Here is a 20358-nt window from a genome sequence, read left to right on the forward strand (position 1 = left end):
TTTAAATTTTTTATTATTATATGGCCATTTTTAATTATCTATGCCTTCACTGTCATAATGGTAATGATCCTCTTCTTGGGTCTAAGTATGGTACCATATATCTTTTTTGGGTCCTCAGATTAAAATGTTTATGAACTCTTATTTGTGACCTTTTTTATTTAAAGCACACGGCTATATTTTTCATTAAATGTTCTCAACCTCACAGTATGATTGTGAAATCTTGATCGCGTCATCTCATTTTACTTTCTTTAACCTCACCAAGATAGCAAATTTCTCTACGTTCGTTGTCAAGAAGGCCCTGGGAATGGACCACAGCTGCACGGAAGTACAAGACAGGAGTTGGATCATAAGAGACTCTGAAGGTAAGGGAACTGTACATAAGCCATGGTGTTCTATGGCCCAGGGTAGTACTTAGAGTTGCGCATTTTTATGGGATTATCAATGGCCTCCTCCTGTTGCTGACTTAGCCATTTAATAGGGAATTGTAGACCGCAGATGCAGGGACAATTGGAGCTACAAAGTGGAGTGATAGCAAGATGGTAAAGCAGTTTCTTGATATATTTTAGAAACTGAAAATGATTTCTCTGGCTGCCTTAGAAGTTATTCCCAACTGGAGCTTAAAAACCCTTTACCTGGAGTTGATACGATTGGTTTCAGGAGGAAGAGAAGTTAGAAAAAGGAAAAGGACAGACAACGTATGCTGGACAAGCAAGGTAGAAAAATCAAATAGCCACCACACCAGGGAGCTAGGTTAACTAGTGAATAAGTAGGCAAAGTCATTTACATTTACATGATTATTTATGTTTCATTCCAATTTCCCTGTAATCTGTTACTTTTGCTATAATAAATCCTTTTACCTGATATGCTTGGAGCTACAGAATTAATATGTCTGGTTAATTCTCAAAGGCAAATCAATTTTATTTACTTAGAAAGACACAGAAAACTTTTGCTAGAGTTAACAGGATATAATGCCCTATATGACAAAATTAGGCAATATATTTCAGAATTGTTATTAGTTGGTAAATGTCCTGATACTAGGACAGCTAACACACAGTATGAAGCATCCTAGTTTATTAAATGTGAATGTAATAATATAGTGTTCTCATTTGTGTATCCTTTAGATTCTGATGTGTTTAATTTTCTTGTCTTGAAGTCAATAGGAATGGCAGCAGGAAGAAGAGAAGCCAGAAGGAAGAAAAAGGACAGAAGATGTGAGCATTTTTGTCCTCTTTGGCTTCTTAAGTTGTATCCCGCAGGCTGAATGCTCACAAAACTTAATTTACAAAGTATTTGTATGCAAAAAATACATCTAATAAAGCATTATCATAGTCAGTTCAATTTTAATTCAATCCAATTCATCCTTATTAAGCACACTTCCACTAATGAGCCCAGCATGCTCTAGAAATAATCACAAATATAGCACAAAAAGAATGCAATAACATAATGATGAAACATAAAAAGAGAAACATCGTTCAATATATATTAAATATCCATACCATATATATTTGTATATACAGGGAACTTTAAGGGGCAAATTTCAACCATGCAAGCTTAGTTATTCTAAAAAGGATAATTTTATGGGCAGTGATGTTTTAATTGGCATAGAAGACATCTGAAAACGGTCTCTTGATTTGTGATGGAACATCCACTCCAAGGCAGACCAAGTGCCACTTAAGACACTGAGAAGAGAAAGAAAATGGAAACAATGTAGTAATTTAAAACGTCTGCATTTAAAATGCAATGTAAGAGAGCAATGTGTGACTGAAAGAAAAATATTCTATGCTAAAATAATGGGTCTGTAGACTTGACGTAAATGTTGAGATGTGAGATAATTCCCCTGTATTGTTTTGTAGATTATACTTGTTGAGTGCCATATAGCGAAAGGTTTGGAATTGTAAGAGATTGTAATGTATGCCCTGATCATGTGACACAGCCAAAGCTAACATCCCCTCTCCTGGTGGTGTTTGCACATTTCAGCTGGAGGAAATGCAGTGCTGCATTACAGTTCTGGTGAGGTTGCCTCAAAGGAGATGGAGGTGTCAGTGCAGGTGCAGGCAGGAGGAGAAACTGCACCAACTTTGGCCTTATTATTAAAGTGCTGCAGGACAGAAGAGTCACATTGTCAGCAGTGAAATGTTTCAAAATCTCCAACAGTTAGGTAGACAAAATTCATACCTTCTTGAGAAGTATTGGTTTACACAGATAAAGTGAATTATTTACTAGCATATCTTAATATTCTTTAGAGCAAGTTATTTTAAAAAGTTTAGTCAATACTCTACTGCCCTAGCTACCAGTTGATAAAAATATTCAATAAATGATGGTAATGTTCTCTAAATACATAAATTGTACAAATATCAATATTCAAATTACATTACATGCCTTTTTTGTAGTCCACTTAAGTCTGAATCCTAAACATATATACAAAATTAATTGATAAGTTAAACCTCTAACAGTTTAACGAGCAAACCTGAAAATCCGGCAATCAGGAAATATACAGTATATTTAAAATGTTCATTGAGCAAAAGCATTTTTATTAAAGCAACTTTGTAATCTCAACTGGAAATGACAAAAAATATGTTATTCTGAGATTGCCAAGCACATTCAATCTACCAGTGAAGTAGGAGAGAATATATTATTGTGGATATTTATTCTTATAAAATTCCAGAAGGGCGGCACAGTGGCGCAGTGGGTAGCACTGCTGCCTTGCAGTTAGGAGACCTGGGTTCACTTCCCAGGTCATCCCTGTGTGGAGTTTGCATGTTTTCCCAGTATCTGCGTGGGTTTCCTTCGGGTGCTCTGGTTTCCCCCCACAGTCCAAAGACATGCAGGTTAGGTGCATTGGCGATTCTAAATTGTCCCTAGTGTGTGCTTGGTGTGTGGGTGTGTGTGTGTGCGCACCCTGCGGTGGGCTGACGCCCTGCCCGGGGTTTACTTCCTGCCTTGTGCCCTGAGTTGACTGGGATTGGCTCCAGCAGACCCCTGTGACCCTGTAGTTAGGATATAGTGGGTTGGATAATGGATGGATGGATGGAAATTCCAGAATTTGATCGAGCTCTGTGACCTCTGGCTACTTTTTTCGTTGTGAATTATTACTTCTCTTTATAGGTGAACCAACCCAGGAGTGTCAAACTCCAGTCCTGGTGAGCCGCAGTGGCTGCAGGTTTTCATTTTAACCATCTTCTTAATAAGTGAGCCGCTTTTGCTGCTGATTAACTTGTTTTGTCTTAGTTTTAATTTACGAGACTCAGACCCCTTAGTTGTTTCTTTTTCCTTAATGAGCAGCCAAAAATAATGAGACACAAAACAAGCCACCACATGACCAGCTAACCTGAAAATAAAGAAAGGTGAGGGTCTCGGTCATGTTGGTCTGCTCAGGTCACCAAAGCATCTTGCTGGAGGTCTGCTCTGGCAGAATGAGAGCAGCAACAAGTCATGATATTCAATAATGGCTTTAATTAACAGCAAGAATTGGCTTCTCATTAAGAAACTGGTTAGAGTGAAATTGGCTGGAGTTTGACGTTCCAATTTAGCTGGTCATCTGTTGGCTCGTTTCACATCTCATTTCTGTTTGACTGCCATTTAATGAAGAAACAAATCAATTCAGAGGTCTGAATCCTTAAACACAGGGCTATTAAAATGAAGGGAAAAGGAGTTCATTAGCAGTGAAAACTGCTCGCTGTTTAGGAAAAGGGTTAGAATGAAAACCAGCAACCATTGCGACCAACTAACCCTTGTGTAACCCTTATGTTTCTGTGTGGGTGTGTGTATGAATGGTTTTTGAGATGGGATGCCAGACCATTTAGTGCTGGTTCTGGATTTTACATGTATTTATTTTCCTGATGCCTTTATACAAAGTGCTTACAACGTTCAAGATACATTGTATTGTTTTTCCAAATGGGGCACAGGCAAGTGAAATGACTTGGTGATGGTCACACAATGTTAGCAGTGGAATTCAAACACACAACCCCATGGTTTAAAGTCCAAGCCACACTTCCACTGACTTGTGTCCAGTTCACTTGAGTTTGTTCACAGCCCTGTATGCCAAAAATGTGGGTTCAGAAAATTAATGAATAACTACCATTTACTGAAATATTTTAACCAGTGTACCAAATTCAGATTAGTGGGGAGTCACTGCCTATCCTGGCAGCACTAGGTGCAAGGCAAGGGAGTAACTCTGGACAGGTCATCATTCACACCAAATCAATTTAGATCTTCCTACTAACCTAAACTGCACGTCTTTTGGATGTGGAACGAAAGCTGGAGTACCTGTGAAGACACAGAGACAACGTGCAAACCTCACAAAGGAAGTGTCAGGGTGCAGGATTCTCATGGAACATTCAGGAGATGTGAAGCAGTGTGATAACAAGTCCATGGTAAGTTGTGATTTTAATAAATACGCTGAAGAGACGCCAGATTTTAGAAAGGGCATTGGGGCTTGTGATTGTATTAGAAGAAGATTCTGTCTGTATTTCACCATGGATTTTATTGGATCTATGCATTGATTTTAACCTCCGCTTTGCACTTCATTTTATTGATTATTTATTATCTGCACTGCACTTTTGGACACTACTGTTTGTTTCTTTTGCACCAATCTCTTGTTAACAGTGTGTGTCCTCATTTGCCTGGCTCATCCTTGAGTAGTGTGGAACCAACCCAGATTATCAGAAGCAGCAATTTTTAAGATTGGGTAGCTTTTTGTTTTTTTGGGTAAACAAGTTTCTGACAATTTCTAGCATGTAGATAGATAGATAGATAGATAGATAGATAGATAGATAGATAGATAGATAGATAGATAGATAGATAGATAGATAGATAGATAGATAGATAGATAGATAGATAGATAGATAGATAGATAGATAGATAGATACTTTATTAATCCCAAGGGGAAATTCACAAATGCAGTAGACATTCAAAATTGTAAGGATGCATTTTTTTGCAATTCATGTATGCTTTACCATTGTAGCCAATTACCTAAACTCACAGATTTGCGAACAAAACCTTATAAAGAACCACTGCAAAGTAAAATAAACAAAATTAATGCATAAACCTTTAGTCAGCCTCTGAAGCTTTAAATACAATGAAGAAATTGCTCTATTTAATTGTAGAGTGCAGGGCAAAAGAATATATGCTGGAAGCACTGGACATGGAGGGAAACACACCACAGAATGCACATTTACTCTTTTATACAGGACCAGTTCAGAGTGTCCAAATAGCCTACGATGTGTTTGAGAAGTGGCAAAAAACAAAAAGAAATAGGAAAATCCTAAGAATATCTTTAAACACGCAGCAAGAACACGCAAATTCCACGTGGAAACTGCTAGGACAGGCAAACACATCCCATACCTAGAGCAGAAGAGCCACTAATAATTAAATTAAATTGAATTGATATAAAGCATATTGTTGTTTTAATAGATGTTATATGACATTTGTAGAATTTTATCTGTATAATAATAGCCTGAGTTTGCATAAGTTTATCAGTATCTTTACTGGAAATTTTCACTATTTATATATCAAACAAGGTAATTCTATTGTGAAAAGCGTCTTTCAACTTGATGTAAGTAATTAAGTCTCTCTACCCTGAGGTGACAAATTGCTGATTAATAACCAAATATATAAAAGTCTAATGTATGCAATGGTGGCCCAAGTGGCTAGTCCCACTGTCTCGCAGACCCAGCACTCATTGTCCGTGTGGTGTTTGTAAATTCTCCCCATGTCTGTGTGGATTTTTCCTCCCACATCCCCAAACATGCTTAATTGGTGATGTTAAATGTGCTGTCTATCGGTGTGTATTTTACATAAAAACGGTCCCTGAAATGGAAAATGTTATGATATATACAGTGAATCGTGAACACTTTGCATTGTTATAAAATGTATTCAGTACTAAGCAGTATGCAGTTAGAAAATCTTTAAACATACTTTAGGAAATGCAAAAATAGAACAACACATGTTCTGAAGCAAAAATAAATGTTTGAATGAAATGGATTTTTTAATACATTTTAAATTTCAACCAGACCACAAACAATAGAACAGGTTTACAAATGCCAGATGTCAGAGGGCTGTATCTTTATTATACTGATTTCAGAAGGAAAATGGGATTCAATTATTTAACTGAGAACTGAGGATTTTTTTTTTTGATTTCACTGGTTTATAGTAATTTTGCAACAAAGAAGGCAGCTAATGAAGTGCTGGCTGGCAACACTGCTCAAAAGCACCACCTAGAGGCTGTTCGCTCAGTGTGGCGCAGACTGGAATGTTGTGCTGTTTTTTTTCTTTTTTTTTTGTTAATTTCAGCAGTGTGTGAGTGTAAAAAATGGCGTTGCTTCAGAAGCTGGCAGGAGCTTTTGATTGAAATGACTGATTTCCACAGCTGCACCTGCAGAAAATTGATGGTAATGCTGTTGAAACCATTTATTACAACTTTACGAAGATGAATACTAGATTTATTTTCTCATCATGCAAATGCTACGGATAATAAGCCTCCCTTTCAGGGAAAAATTAACTTGTTTTTTTTTCACAAGAAATAATAGTTATTGTTTGTTCAAAAAAAGACAGTCCTTTTGTATACAATACCAAATCCAATTTGACTCCAATTTAAATGTACCTAACTCTTTCAGTTTGCATTTCGCATGCTTTTTGATTTTATCATTCAGCCATAAAATGCCTTAAATAGATTATCAGTAAAAAGCAATTTAACTTGTTACATGCAACTTCAAGCTGTGTAACTTTTGTTGTCTGTTTCTGCAAACAAGAGTGCAGTCAAAAAAAGAACTTTGGCAAGTGTCATGTGATTTACCTCATACAGAAGTATGTATCTTTCCGACATCAAAAAGAAACAATCCTACAACATTCAAACCCCAGGGAATTTTTGAAAAGCAACATATTTTTTTGACAGCGGGAAGGTAACGCAATTCTTGAGAACCACAGTTGGTGAAGTTTAACATCCTAACTAGTTTGTTGATTTGAGGTCAATCCATGCTGTTCAGTGAATTCAGTCATCTAATGCGCTCTTTTGCCCAGGCTTCTACATGAAATTCAAAAAAATTGTATTTTTGTCAAAGGAGTCAGTCCAGTTTCTTCATTGTATTCACTCCATTTAAGGACTCATGCATAATATTACTATGAGTTCTTCTCCTCCGCTAGCAGCCAATGCACAGCCAAGTGGACATTGTAGCCATCTGCTGTATGTGTTCATCAAAAGTAACATGTCTGACAAAACAAATACATGAGAGAAAGTTGAGGACTGATACGTACTAACCTCCAAAACTTTTTTGAGATGTATATTAATCAATGTTCTGATCTCATTTATTTATATTACAAGGTCACTTAAGGCTGCAGAATAACACAAACTCACAGAGACTTATACAAGTGAGTCCAAGTCCTAACAAGTTCAGGGCACACTGAGAAATCTGACAAACAAGGGTAAACCATTCAGTCCATCAGGCGCATCGTAGCTTTAGCACATATTAAAGGGTTTAGCCCACTTCTAGTAAAGGCGCTAATCCTATAAGTATCCATGTTACATGGAAAAGCGAGTGGGGAGGGCTCCCTTGTGTTATTGTGTTGTTGAAAAAGAGTAGGAGGGTGTCCACCGTGGAGACACTGCTGGACAAAATGGCTTCTTTAGTGTGACTTTGAGATGCAGAGAAGAATTTTTTTGTTTATTCTTAGAAACAGCTAATACAATATGGTACTCAACTGGTACTGCCTACTTAGTCAGTAGTACGACCGGGAGGCATAAGTACTTATGGAGTAAGGCTGGGAAAAAATGACCTACCTAATTTTAATGTAACAAACAGATTGTTATTGCTTGACTTTACTGGTCATATGTTGTCCATAGCAAATATCATATTGAACACAACAAACTATGATTAACTTTGGGAAGAAGCTGTTAAGCTGTCAAATGGTCACTACTTTGTGGTAAGATTTCCAAGGGTGTCTGCTAGAATGGTATACTTCTGATCTGGGCTGAGTTCAGTGTTAACATCTGAAAAATCTTCACTCATAATTCAAAGTAGTTTGGGAATATGGTGTCTGAACACCTGCTGTAGAAAATCTCAGTAATGTGAATGGCCCCAAGAAGCTGTGGTTGAAAGGTGTCAGGTGCCAGTCATGCCTTTAACCCTTGGACCAGATGACGGACAGAATAAGTATGAAAATCCATTCGCCAAATTAAAGGCCAACCTAATGTAATGAAGGCTTTGGAAAGTCATTGATCGATACCAGCACAGTAGTTGCAAAAGGCGCTTTCCTACCACAGGAACGTTTTTCAGGGATCAGAGTCTTTTTAGAAACTCAGGAACTTTTGTAGAATTCCCACCACAGGAGTTTGGCGCATTTTTTAGTTCCTGGTAGGTATTTCCTGGTACTTTTTTTAACGCCTTCTATAGGGTATAAACTTTTCATTCAACCAGGATATATCATGGGTGATGGTCAGACAATGAACTGTGGTGAGTGATTGACCACACACTGGCACCACCTTACAAATCTGTTAGTAGTTTGGACTTTGGAGAGTTTTCGGTGAAGATGGAGCACCACACAGGTATCTCCAGTGTGCTATGTCATGCACCACATTGAAACAATAATGCACCTGTGAAGATGCAATCATTTTGAAGCAATAACGTCCCCCATGAACTCCTAAACTTCTGATCACATAGCACTTTGCACTGCATCACTCTCTGGTGTGCCACACCTTGCACTGCATCATAATAATAAATTCCTCCATAAAATTGGAATTGGTTCAAAGCGAAAAGGTTGAGGGGCCCGATGTGAACAGCCAAACATGTCTCACTTCACACCGCAACACTCCTCTTTGCACATCATATACTTTGCATAAAGGTTACCATTTATATTTGCGGTGGAAATGCAATAAACGTTAAGTACAAGTGGCCCAGGGCCTCCATTGTGCAGGAATTAACTGGTTCCTGAAAACAAAGTTCCTGCATTGGGAAAACACCTAATAATGTACAGGTTCTTTTAAGCATGGAATGGGGAACACTTACCTTGTCACCATGGTAGAAGGAGCACTTTGTGAAAGACCTGAAACAGAGTTAAAAATCTCTGGTGAAAATGAGAAGTTTGCAAGGGTAGATCAGATATACTGAAGTTATGTTTGTGGTGTCTCGATTAGTGAACTACTTCAGTAATGTGAGGGACGCAGACACAGTATTTCTTAAAATGACTAGGGTGAATGTCCCAATTTTTAAAGAGGGTTTGATATAATTACTAATGGTTCACAACCTTCAGCTTCCCTGCGAGACCCTGTGTTCATGCGGTGGAAAGATTATTTAGGCTATTAGTTAAAGTAATTTGGGTTCTGACTCGGTCTTAAAGTTCAAACAGTTATCAGTTTTAATTCAGTAATTTGAGGTGTCATGGGATGGTCTACCTTTCCACATTTGTTTCTGTAGACTGAAAAAGAATGGGCTTTTGCTGTCATTGCTGCATGTTGTTTTGGTCTCTCTTTCAGGCAAATGGTGCAGTTTTAGTTTTGATCTTTCCAAAAAGATCAGATTGAAAAGATAAAAGAACTATAATGAGTCAGAGGTACTTTAGGATGAAAGCAGGAAAAGCTAAAGTCAAAACACCACAGGACGAAAGATCTACAACCATATCAAAAAGAACAGACAGGTTTGATGTTAGCCAAATACTGGTCAAAAACAAAAGCCAAAATCTTTGGAAACTGCCAGAGAAACTAACTCTCACCCACTATAAAAATGTATTTCCTTTGCCTAAACAAAGTGCAGACAATTTCTGAGTATGTGTGTTTTTCACAGATGCCACCATCTTATGGCTTTGTTAGGGTTTATGGTTTTGGTGGTTGTGACCTGTGACTCATTGGGACACAATTTATAGGCCTGCACAAATCACTTTGTGTGGGTTTAGTTTTGGTTAACGTTTGCTGGCATTAGAACTTCATCCTTTACCATTTCTATATGTACATAGAGGAACTCTATATGTACATCCTCAAATATGGTATTGATCATGAAGGGGACTCTAGGGAATTGTAGGACACACGTCAGAAATACAAAATGACCAACTCTGTGTGTTCCAGGGATGTGAGAGAAAACCAATCAAAAAATCACATGGAGGGCGGCTGGTTAAGTGAGGTCTGATCAGAAATACTAAAGAACAAATGCTAATTGTTTCAGCACCTTATTAACCACGTTTCAAAAATAATAATTTCTATGTTGACTACATACTTTAGGAAAAACACATTGGCGTGGGTTTCTGTCATTCATTTTACCCTGTTTGATAATTGTAACGTAATGAGCATCACAGAGATTTTATTTTATATTGCAAAGATCTGAAGAGTTTTATTATGAGGTCCAAAGTGGACTTTACAAATAAAATTATTTTTTTTAAAAATACACTTAGTAAAACAAGAGCAGATAAAAACACTTAATTTGTTCACTTAATTAATATGAATGAATTAAAGAGATCCAAAGCACCATATTCCCGATAATTGCTCAATATTCTCACCATATAGGAATAACTGCCAAACCCTGGTTAGTAATGAAAGGGGTACACTTAGATTCCTTATAAAATACACACTTATTTTTGTAAAAGATGCTCTGAGACACAAAATATCCTCAAATGAGCACATAAGGCACAAGAGAGCATGCCTATAAAAGCAAAGGCAACACAAGACAAACTAGTCTCAAATACAAATCCAGAATACAAAGTCAAAAATAGAGAATTAGGTAAGAATCCAGTAATTCACAGTTAATCAAAAAGCAATAAACACAGGAGAACTCTCCATTCCCATGAGAAAATTCACAATGAACCACAAGGGACTGTGAGTTTTCCTGAGCCTTTATAAAACTAGAGGCAGTCCACTGAAGTGATAGGCAGGTGGCCCCACCTCTTGGAGAACCACCCTCAAAATACAACGAACATAGCATAATACACATTGACACATGATAACTAAATAATCCATACTGGTAATATAAACAAAAAAGAAAAAAATGAGACATTTCAGTACCATTTGAGAGAGTAACCATAACTGAGATAACATGAATAATATGGCTTTATACCACTGAAAAACTCATTCCTGTAGCGGCATTACATACCGTATTGATCTTAACAACAGGGTAAAATGTTTTTTCAGACTGACTGTTGTCATGATCAGTAGTGAATTTTAGGATCTTATTGCTTTTTCTATATTAGACACCATTTTGTGCAGCCATCATTAGACTCACATCCTGCATTTCTAGGGCCATGGTCTCTGGGTTAGTGACCTCCTCCAACATCAGCACAACTTGTTAAAAGGTTACAGTTTGTACCAAGCTTTATCAGATTTTAAGATAAATCCTTTAAACACAGAAAGTAACTCTCTTCGCATCTTATCTGGTTTTTGATTTTGATTCTTGCTGCTCGTCTGGGTTTCAGTCACTCTATTTATATTTTATTTGTTTTGTTTTTTCTTTTGCTCGCATCTCCTGGTTCATCTGAAAAAATTAGTTACCTGTTTCCAGCCGAGCCAGGATACCTGTAGAACCTTTTCACTACTGGCAACATGGTACAGCATACCATAATACACTAAATATTAACATATATCCATCATTGCTGGGACTGCATGTCCTGAACAAAAGCATTACTACTTTTTTCTTGTCACATAAAATGTTGATAGAATAGAATTCCAAGCACTAACAACCACATATGAATATTTCCAGTGGATGGAAACCCAGAAAACTGAAGAAAAGGCTGTAAATTGCAAACAGTGGGAAGCATCTTTCAAAATAAAAATAATCAACATTATAATATGTGTTGCTTTCCTTTTAGAATTTTAAAGTGCTGCATCATAAGGTGTTGAAATAAGCTGGAGCAGAAAATTATTTATCTGCGATTTTTTACATTCCCGCTTTTGATCTCATTGTGTTTTGCGGCTTTGAGGGTCACACTCTTTATGGAGATTACTGGTGGATAACTAACACAGAATATATCATTAATTAAACTTTTTTTTTTCTAAATAATATAACACACTTCAGTGACTAAAATATTTACATGGTGCTGGGTTTACATTATTTTCTGACCGAGTCCCTAATCCTTCCTGAAATAATATTTTAAAAATCTTAGAAAATATGACAAGATGATAGTTTAAAATGGACAGTATTTTAGAACTGAACACACTGTGAACAGTATTATGGTCAAAAATGTTTGTACACGTGAAGTTTGCAGTGCAGCTTTATTAAGGTACTATATTATCACAGCATATTAGTTTGAACTTTTTTTGTTGAACTCCTTAATTTCTCCTTAATGCACAGAATGACCTGGAACATTTACTTTTCTTTTTTCGGTTGCCCCTTACCCTTTGGTACATCAGTATATGTGTACATTTTATGCTGCATATTTAAACTTACATTTGCAATACTATTGAATTTTGGGCTAACTGCTAATCACATTTTTGGTGGTCAGTTCAGTACTTTGAATGTAATACAGAAAGCGTTAAAAAATAATAATAATTTTCTGCATCTGGGTAATGGTAATGGCTTCTAATACTTTCTGCATTTTCTTAGGCATTCACTATACTGCTATTTCACAATTGATAAAATATAATGTGCAGTCTTACTTGAGCAGTAGTCTCTACTGTAATGGCAGGTTTAGTGATCTGAAACAATACAGTTTTTCTCAGGACAATACACTCTCTGTCCTTGGTGCTGATATTTCCACTTTGGTCGTGACCCTTCATTGCTAACCAGATTATGGGACTTCTCCAATATGCCTCCAGCAAAGTGAATGTCATTCTGAAGATTATGGCATTCACTACTTGATTCATGTCCATTTCTCTACTGACTAGGTCAGAGTGCTGATCACGTTAATTCGATGTGACCTACTAGAGATAAATCGAGGTAAGATATTCCTTGGAGCCATTGTCCTTCAGAAAGGTAGCTATATGCTTCTTCAATTGTTTTTCATTATTTTAGCAAGTAGAAGAGGGAATGACTAAGATGACTATTCACCGGCACCCTTCTTTCTTCTTTCATAAATGAGAAACATAGTAATTACCCACCATCATTGGGCCCTCATTCTACTTCTGGCAAAGTGTTGCAGCAGCATGGAGCAAACAATGCTTTTTCTAGAGCCTACATCCATACAGTCATTCATCTCTAGCACCTAGTTACCTGCATGTCATTGATGTTTATGTGTTATGCTTTTCTCCCAAACACAAATATGTAAAACTGTATTTTAGCATTGTGTTTAAATATAACCTCTAACTGATATTTATTGTAATGAAGGTTTTAACTCAATTATAAATTAAACATTGAACATCAGAGTAATTCTAATAAAATGGTAGAATAGTAATTAGTTTCTGTAATATTGTTTCAATGTGCTATATAATTGATTAATTTTTTTGAAGATTTGTATTGATAAAATGAAAAAAAGGACAATACCTGATTTTTGGGATTTGTACGAACAGAAATAAATACACCCCCTACACCATTGCCCACCTACACCACCTCACTTGCCACAGCTAACTAAACAGAAACACAATTAAAAATATAAAGGTGATTGGGAAACTGAATGAGGAAATGTGGCCAGGAGAAAATGCCTCATGGAGTAACCTCCAACCAGCTCTTTACTAACTAAACATGGAGCCTGATGTGGATAGTAGAGCTGGAAGAGTTATTGATACAACAAATTCAAAAAAAGGTAAGATAAAGACTTGCAGACTGCAGGAGAGACAAGAGCGGTAGATGTCTAGTGAGAGGCCAAAAGCAACTTAGCTACAATGGTTGCAGTCATTAAAGGCCTCTGCCGGGAAAGAGAAAGGGAAAGTGAGAAAACAGAAGAAAGGTATAGGAGGAGAAAAACATGAGGAGACAAAGGAATGGGGAAAAAAAGAATTGTGGAGAGGGATTCAGCTACATAGCACCAGAGAGCTACAACTGGATGACATTCCCTGAACATGTGGAGGAAGGTTCCATGGACTTTGATAGCACAAAGATGACATAAAGGATATTCCATTAGATGATGTCTCTGGGGAATAGCGTACAGTCAATGGACAAATTTAAATTGTGTTTACTGGTGATTAGTATTTTTAGAGCAATATTTGATATTTAGAGAGATTTCACAGATCAAAGTACAGTGGTCTCCTGCGATTCCTAAGGAATGAAGACATCAGAGACTTAACAGATTGCCAGAACGTAGGAGGGAGAGAAAGAGGGAGCATAAAGCTAACCAAGTTAATTTCTAGGGAGCAAATTAATTTTATTAATTGCCAGGTCTGGACTGGATGAAATGGAGTCTCTGACACCCTTCAGAATGTGGTGAAAGTTGTCAGCTACAAGCTAATGGATGGTGCATAAATGTCCAGTCACAGGTATCTGAAAGACTGATGTCTGAGATATGAACGAGGGAAATGTAGAGAGGTGACAGGGTGAATTGAATGAGAAGAGAACAAATTTATAAAAGAATAGATGTTAAACATGCTAAAGACATGAAGAATACATTACCAAGGTAGAGTAGAACATAATCAGCATACAAAGAGTTTTTTTGAGGTATATCTTTAATGAATATGATACTGAAATTGTCTGACTTGCAGACAGCGACTTCCAGAGGCTCTAATGAGAGAATAACAGGGTAAGAGGACAGTCCTATCTGACTCTGAAAAACACAAAAAGGCTATGATATGATGGCATGAGTTAGAAGGATTGAAGAGGGGGAAGAAATAAAGCGTTTGAACCATGTTAATGAAGGCAGGGCCGAAGCTCAATAATTGATCAGCGTTCGTGAAGTTCCATGGTTTTCACCTGATTTAAAAAAAACTATGTGTGTTGTTTTGTCTTATTCTGTACCTTATAAGGGTCATTTTCAGCTACTGAATCTCACTTGTGCTTCATAGTTCAGCTTCCTTCCACTCTGCTAGCTATCTCTTGTTAGGTAATATTTATTTTTTGCATTTTTTTTTCAAACATTTTGTTCTCAGTCTCAGTTGTTTATTAACTTTCTGTCCTTTCATTTTGAATTTTTCGCCTATCGTTTTTGCTCATTGTTTTACCTAATATGTGTTATAATTTTTTGTTTACTCCTGGGTATGCCCATCACTGGCTTTTATTTTGCATATTTTTGGCGATTGACTCTTTTTGTATAACCTCGTCTCCATATTGTCCCAATGCCTGAGTGACATTATCAAATCTGTTTTAAAGCAATGCCACTAGCAGGCTTTATTTCACTACACTTCCACAGATGGGTGCACAAGAGAAAGTGTAGTAACATAATTACTTGATGACATGAGTTCAGTGGCATGGTACACAGATCCTCTATACATTCTAGCCTGATTTTTTTTTTTTTTTACTGTTTTGTCTTACTGTGAGGATTTGGACATCATTTAGTCAAGCACATCCTGACAGAGATTGTGGAACATGTTCACCTGTCAAGGAGGCTCTGTTATCAGAAGTGTAGGCGCATCGATCTTGCATTAGGTGACATCCTCTATCTGTGAACACTGCCCTAAAGAGATGTAAGATTGATACATGGCACTCAGGATGCCCCTATTATATCAGCTTCTCTTATTGATCAAGACCAGGATTAGAACCAGAGCCCTGCAGGCCATATGTAGCACTCTGTCTGACCTGACAGCAGTGGGTGATGCTGTAGATTGTTTCCTAGCAAACCTGTTAAGGTTGATTGTAATATTTAAACAAAATATACTTTTTTCTGTAATCAAGTGTAAACTACTGTATTTGTATTATATCTACTGAGCATTTTTTTGAAAATTAGATTTTAATTCTTGGTAGTAATCAAATAAACAATATCATGGATCAATATTTACCTAGACAGTTCACAAGAGAATTTCAGATTGCACTGGCAATAGCCATCTCGTTAAAAAATGGGCAGAGAACTTACATATAATACAGTACAATGCCTCCTTTTATGCCTCGTGGCACCTGTGCAAAAATTGGGTTTGGGTGACTTTTGTTGGGTATAGCTTTCTCTTGTGTATGCAAGCAGAATCACTGACAGACTGTTGACATCATTCAATCAATATTAACAAATAACTAAAGATGTAAATGTGTGGGTACACTCTGTTATAGACAGGAATTCATTTTGGGGTAAATTTTTGTGTATGTGTACATTGCTGCCAGAAGAGTCTGTAGGCTCTTATTTGACCTTGTGGGCCATTGAGTTGGTGTGAAAAGTGAACTGATTTTACATTTATATGACTGCTGCTTTGTAGATTGAGCAAATATTCTTTGGTTAAAATCTACCAGAGCACAGAGGTTTTTTCCCATAAATGAACTGGAAAGCAGTAATGTAATTGTAAAATAAAAGTAGATACTGATGGGTTAACAAAATATATGTTTTGATTATTCCTATTAACGTTCAATATATGTCATTAAGCTTGAGAGATCATCAGCACAGTGGTTTTTAGGGTTGGCATAGATGTACAGCAGTGCAGTGCAGTGGGGTGGGTTTGCCTTGGTGCAATTTTTGTATTGTATTTTTGTTTTGTATTGTATGGTCCACTTTTCTCCCAAATCCCAAAAATTGAAGATTAGGTTAAGTAGCAACTGCAAGCTGACCCAATATAAGTATATAACTGCAATGGACTGCCACCTTGTTCAGGGTGGGATTTTTGCCATGATTGGCTGCAGTTTCTTGTGGAAGTGTTATTGACTTAAGTGGATTTTAAAATGGGTGGTGCAGTGGAGATAAAAATAAAGATAATATCTAGCATGATAAATACACTCAAATCTCATTATCTGCATGGGCTACATTCCTGAAAAAAGCTACAGATACAGAAAACATGGATATTGAAGCATTTATCTTATGGGAAAAAAATGGGGTTAAGTTCCAGTGAGGTGACAAAATGGTGGTAGGACCAGCGGAGGAGACGGGGTCGGGGAGAAGCGCCGGTCCTCTGCTCTCATCCTTCGAGGCTTGGTGACCCTTCTATTGTTTCATCTGCAGAAACATTGTTACTGCTTTACTACTTTTATTTCCCCACTAGTCAAATTTAATTTTCTTCTAGGTGTTCAATCAAATCTATCAAATCCATGTTTTTGTTATGAGTGAGTGATTGATTGAGTCAGCCAGCCAGTCAACTTTGCATTTTTTATATAAATTTACATTTAATATAAATATCAAAAAAAAATTAAGGAAATACTTAATCATCACAGTCTAACACCATGTCAGATATGCTTCAGGGATATCAATCTGTTCAGTTCAGAAGCATAAGTTTTGGTGCAAATGAAAGTGACAACAGGTACACTGGAGAGTCAACATCAAGACAACCCCCAAAAGGGAATGGTTTTGCAGGTGGTGGCCACAGACAATGGCTCTCTCCTTATCCTTCCTAGCTGTCTCTTCTATAGTTTTGCTAGTGTCCTCATCACTAATGGTAGCAGCCGATTCCAGGTGCATAGGTAGTCCAGCTCCTCCAGTAGGGCACATCCATATGTGCCACTGCAAGAATGTTTGCTGTGCCTCCCAGGACAGTCTCAATAGCATGGAGGAAATACCAGGAGATGGTCGATTATACAAGAAGAGCTGGACAGGGTCATAGAACCTAGCCACAGGACTGATATCTTCTCCATTGTGTGAGGAGGAACAGGGGGAGCACTGCCACATCCCTACAAAATGAAATCCAGTCAGCTACTGGTGTGAATATTTCTCACCAAACTGTTAGAAACAGACTCCATGAGGGTGGCGTGAGGGCCCAACCTCCTCTAGTGGGACCTATGTTCATTGTCTATCAACCCTCAGCTCGACTGGCATTCAACAGAGAATACCACAATTGGCAGCTCCACCATTGGCGCCCTATTCTCTTCACAGATGACAGCAGGTTCACACTAAGCACATGTGACAGACGTGAAAGAGTCTGGAGACACCGCTATGAACGTTATGCAGCCTGCAACATCATCCAGCATGACTATCAGTGGATCGATGATGGTCTTTAGAAGCAAATCCTTGGTGGGTTGCACAGACCTCCTCATGCTAGGCAATGGTACCCTAACTGCTGTTAGGTGCTGTTAGATGAAATCTTCAGAGCCATTGTAAGACCTTATGCTGGTGCAGTGGACCCTGGGTTCCTCCAGGTGCAGGACAATGCCTAGCCTCATGCAGCTAGAGCATGTAGTCAGTTCCTAGATTGATGAAGGCATTGATGCCTTTGACTGGCCCACACATTCCCAGACCTGAATCCAATTGAGAACCTCTGCGTCTAATGCCACCAAGTAGCGCCACAGACTGTCCAGGAGTTCAGTGATGCCCTGATCCAGTTCTGGGAGATGATCCCCCAGGACACAATCCATCATCTCATCAGGAGCATGCCCAGATGTTGTCGGGAGTGTATGCAGGCATTTAGGGGCCATGCACACTACTGAGTCACATTATGAGTTGCCGTGATGAAATTCATGCAAGCTGGCATGGAAACTGCTGAGAGAAGTTTAAGCAAATATTATACAACTTCTGGTTTTATGTAGCACCATAGCACAGTTGTTACTTATAGATCCAGCATTCTACGTTCAAATCCCTTGTCAAATTACTGTTAATGTGGAGTATACACATTCTCCCTGTGTCTGCATGGTCTTTTCTTGAGGTCCTGTGGTTTTGCCCTCACATACGCACATGTTCATTTAACCGACAGTTCTAAATTGGCTGCAAATGGGTGTGTTCAAGAGTGGGTCCTGTGATGGACTGGTGCCCTTCTCAGTTAACTGAAATAGGTTAAACCTGTTTGAGGATTTTATGTTCTTTCTTCTTTTAGTGTCATCCTTTTCTATATAAAAAAAATATATTGTTCATATTTATTACATTTGCTGTCCATCACAAATTTACTATAGCTCAGGAAATACCAATTATTTTGACAATCAGAATTATAAAGCTTTATCTACCACTTATTAATTTATTATTAATTTTCATAAGGTACTGTGAGCTCTAGCATTTCAAGATGACAGTCATTACTAGTGATGACATTCTGGCAGGCACATAAGACTTCAGGAGGAGATCACCTATGGGCTTTATTATTAGGTGATCCTGCTTCAAAACAATCCCATTATATTAGTAAAAAAGTGAAAGGGGAATCTCTAAGGAGCTTAAAGGCCAGTGATTATGTTTCTGGATCATGGCTATTTTGTCTTTAAAATGCCTAAAGGAGGAGAAGAGGTAGTTCCAGCATTTCCAGTTTAACCCTAAATCAATATGGCACTTCATGATCAATAGTAGTAGGCAAGCTATACTATGCCTTAAAAGTATTCAGGTCTGATCCTTTTTAAATGTTCAAAGCTGAGGATTTTGTTGCATTAGGCTAGTAAGTCACATGTTCTTCTTCACATGACCCCTTAAACAAAGATAGAAAATTGTAAACAAAAATAATAAAAGTGACAAAAGCTTAAATGTCATAGTTCTTTACATATTACTTCAATACTTTTGTAAGCCAGCTCTCATGGCCAGTAATCTTCTTATACAAGTCATTATTACTGTGGCACATCGTGATGGAGCAATATTTTTGTCTGTTACTCTTTGCAACATTATTCTATTTTTATCAAGTTAGTTAGGGAATGATTAATTAAAATAGTTATGAGACCACACCACAAATTATCAGTGGCCTTAAAACTAGAACTCTGTCTTCTCCTCTCAAGGATACTGCATCTGTTTTGTGCATTTTAAACGACTCCTGTTTTGCTCTGGCTGGGGGTTTTGGAATCAAAGTTTTCTTGAAATACAAATGTCTTCCTTATTTTCAGGTTCTTCACACATTTTTTTTTATAAATCAGTATTTCTTTTTGATTGTGCCCCCACTTATTTTTCTGTCAATCCTGACAAGATTGACAATCTCTGCTTCTGAAAAGATCTTTGTGCCACAATGGCACCATGGGCATTCTTTATGGAGAGGTGTGTTATGAATATCTTGCGACTATAAGATTAAAAGTAATAATGATAACCAAGCCTACAGCAAGCTGAATTAACATTTAGAGATATCTCAAAATGAACTTCGGATATCTTAAAATGCAGTTTTATTTTTAAGATATCTGAAAGTTGTTTCCAGATATCTCACAATATGTTCCTTTACATTTTAAGATATCTCACATACATTTCAAGATACCTAAAATAAATTTTCAAATATCTCAGAATAACTGCATGTGCATGTGAAGATATCTCAAATGTATTTTAAGATACCTCAAATTGACCTTGCATGAATGTTTAGGTTATCTGAAAGTATTTTCAAGATATCTCAAAATCACTGTAAAATTATCTATTCTTTCAATGTAACTTCCTGTCTTTTTTAAGATCTTGAAATACATTTGAGATATCTCAAAAAGAACAACAGTTTATTTTGAGATATCTTGAAATGCATTTGAGATATCTGAAAATGGAGCGGAATCTTATTTGAGATATTTAAAAACTTATTTCATA

The sequence above is a fragment of the Erpetoichthys calabaricus genome, chromosome 9 (assembly GCF_900747795.2).
Source record: "Erpetoichthys calabaricus chromosome 9, fErpCal1.3, whole genome shotgun sequence".
Classification (NCBI taxonomy): Eukaryota; Metazoa; Chordata; class Cladistia; order Polypteriformes; family Polypteridae; genus Erpetoichthys; species Erpetoichthys calabaricus.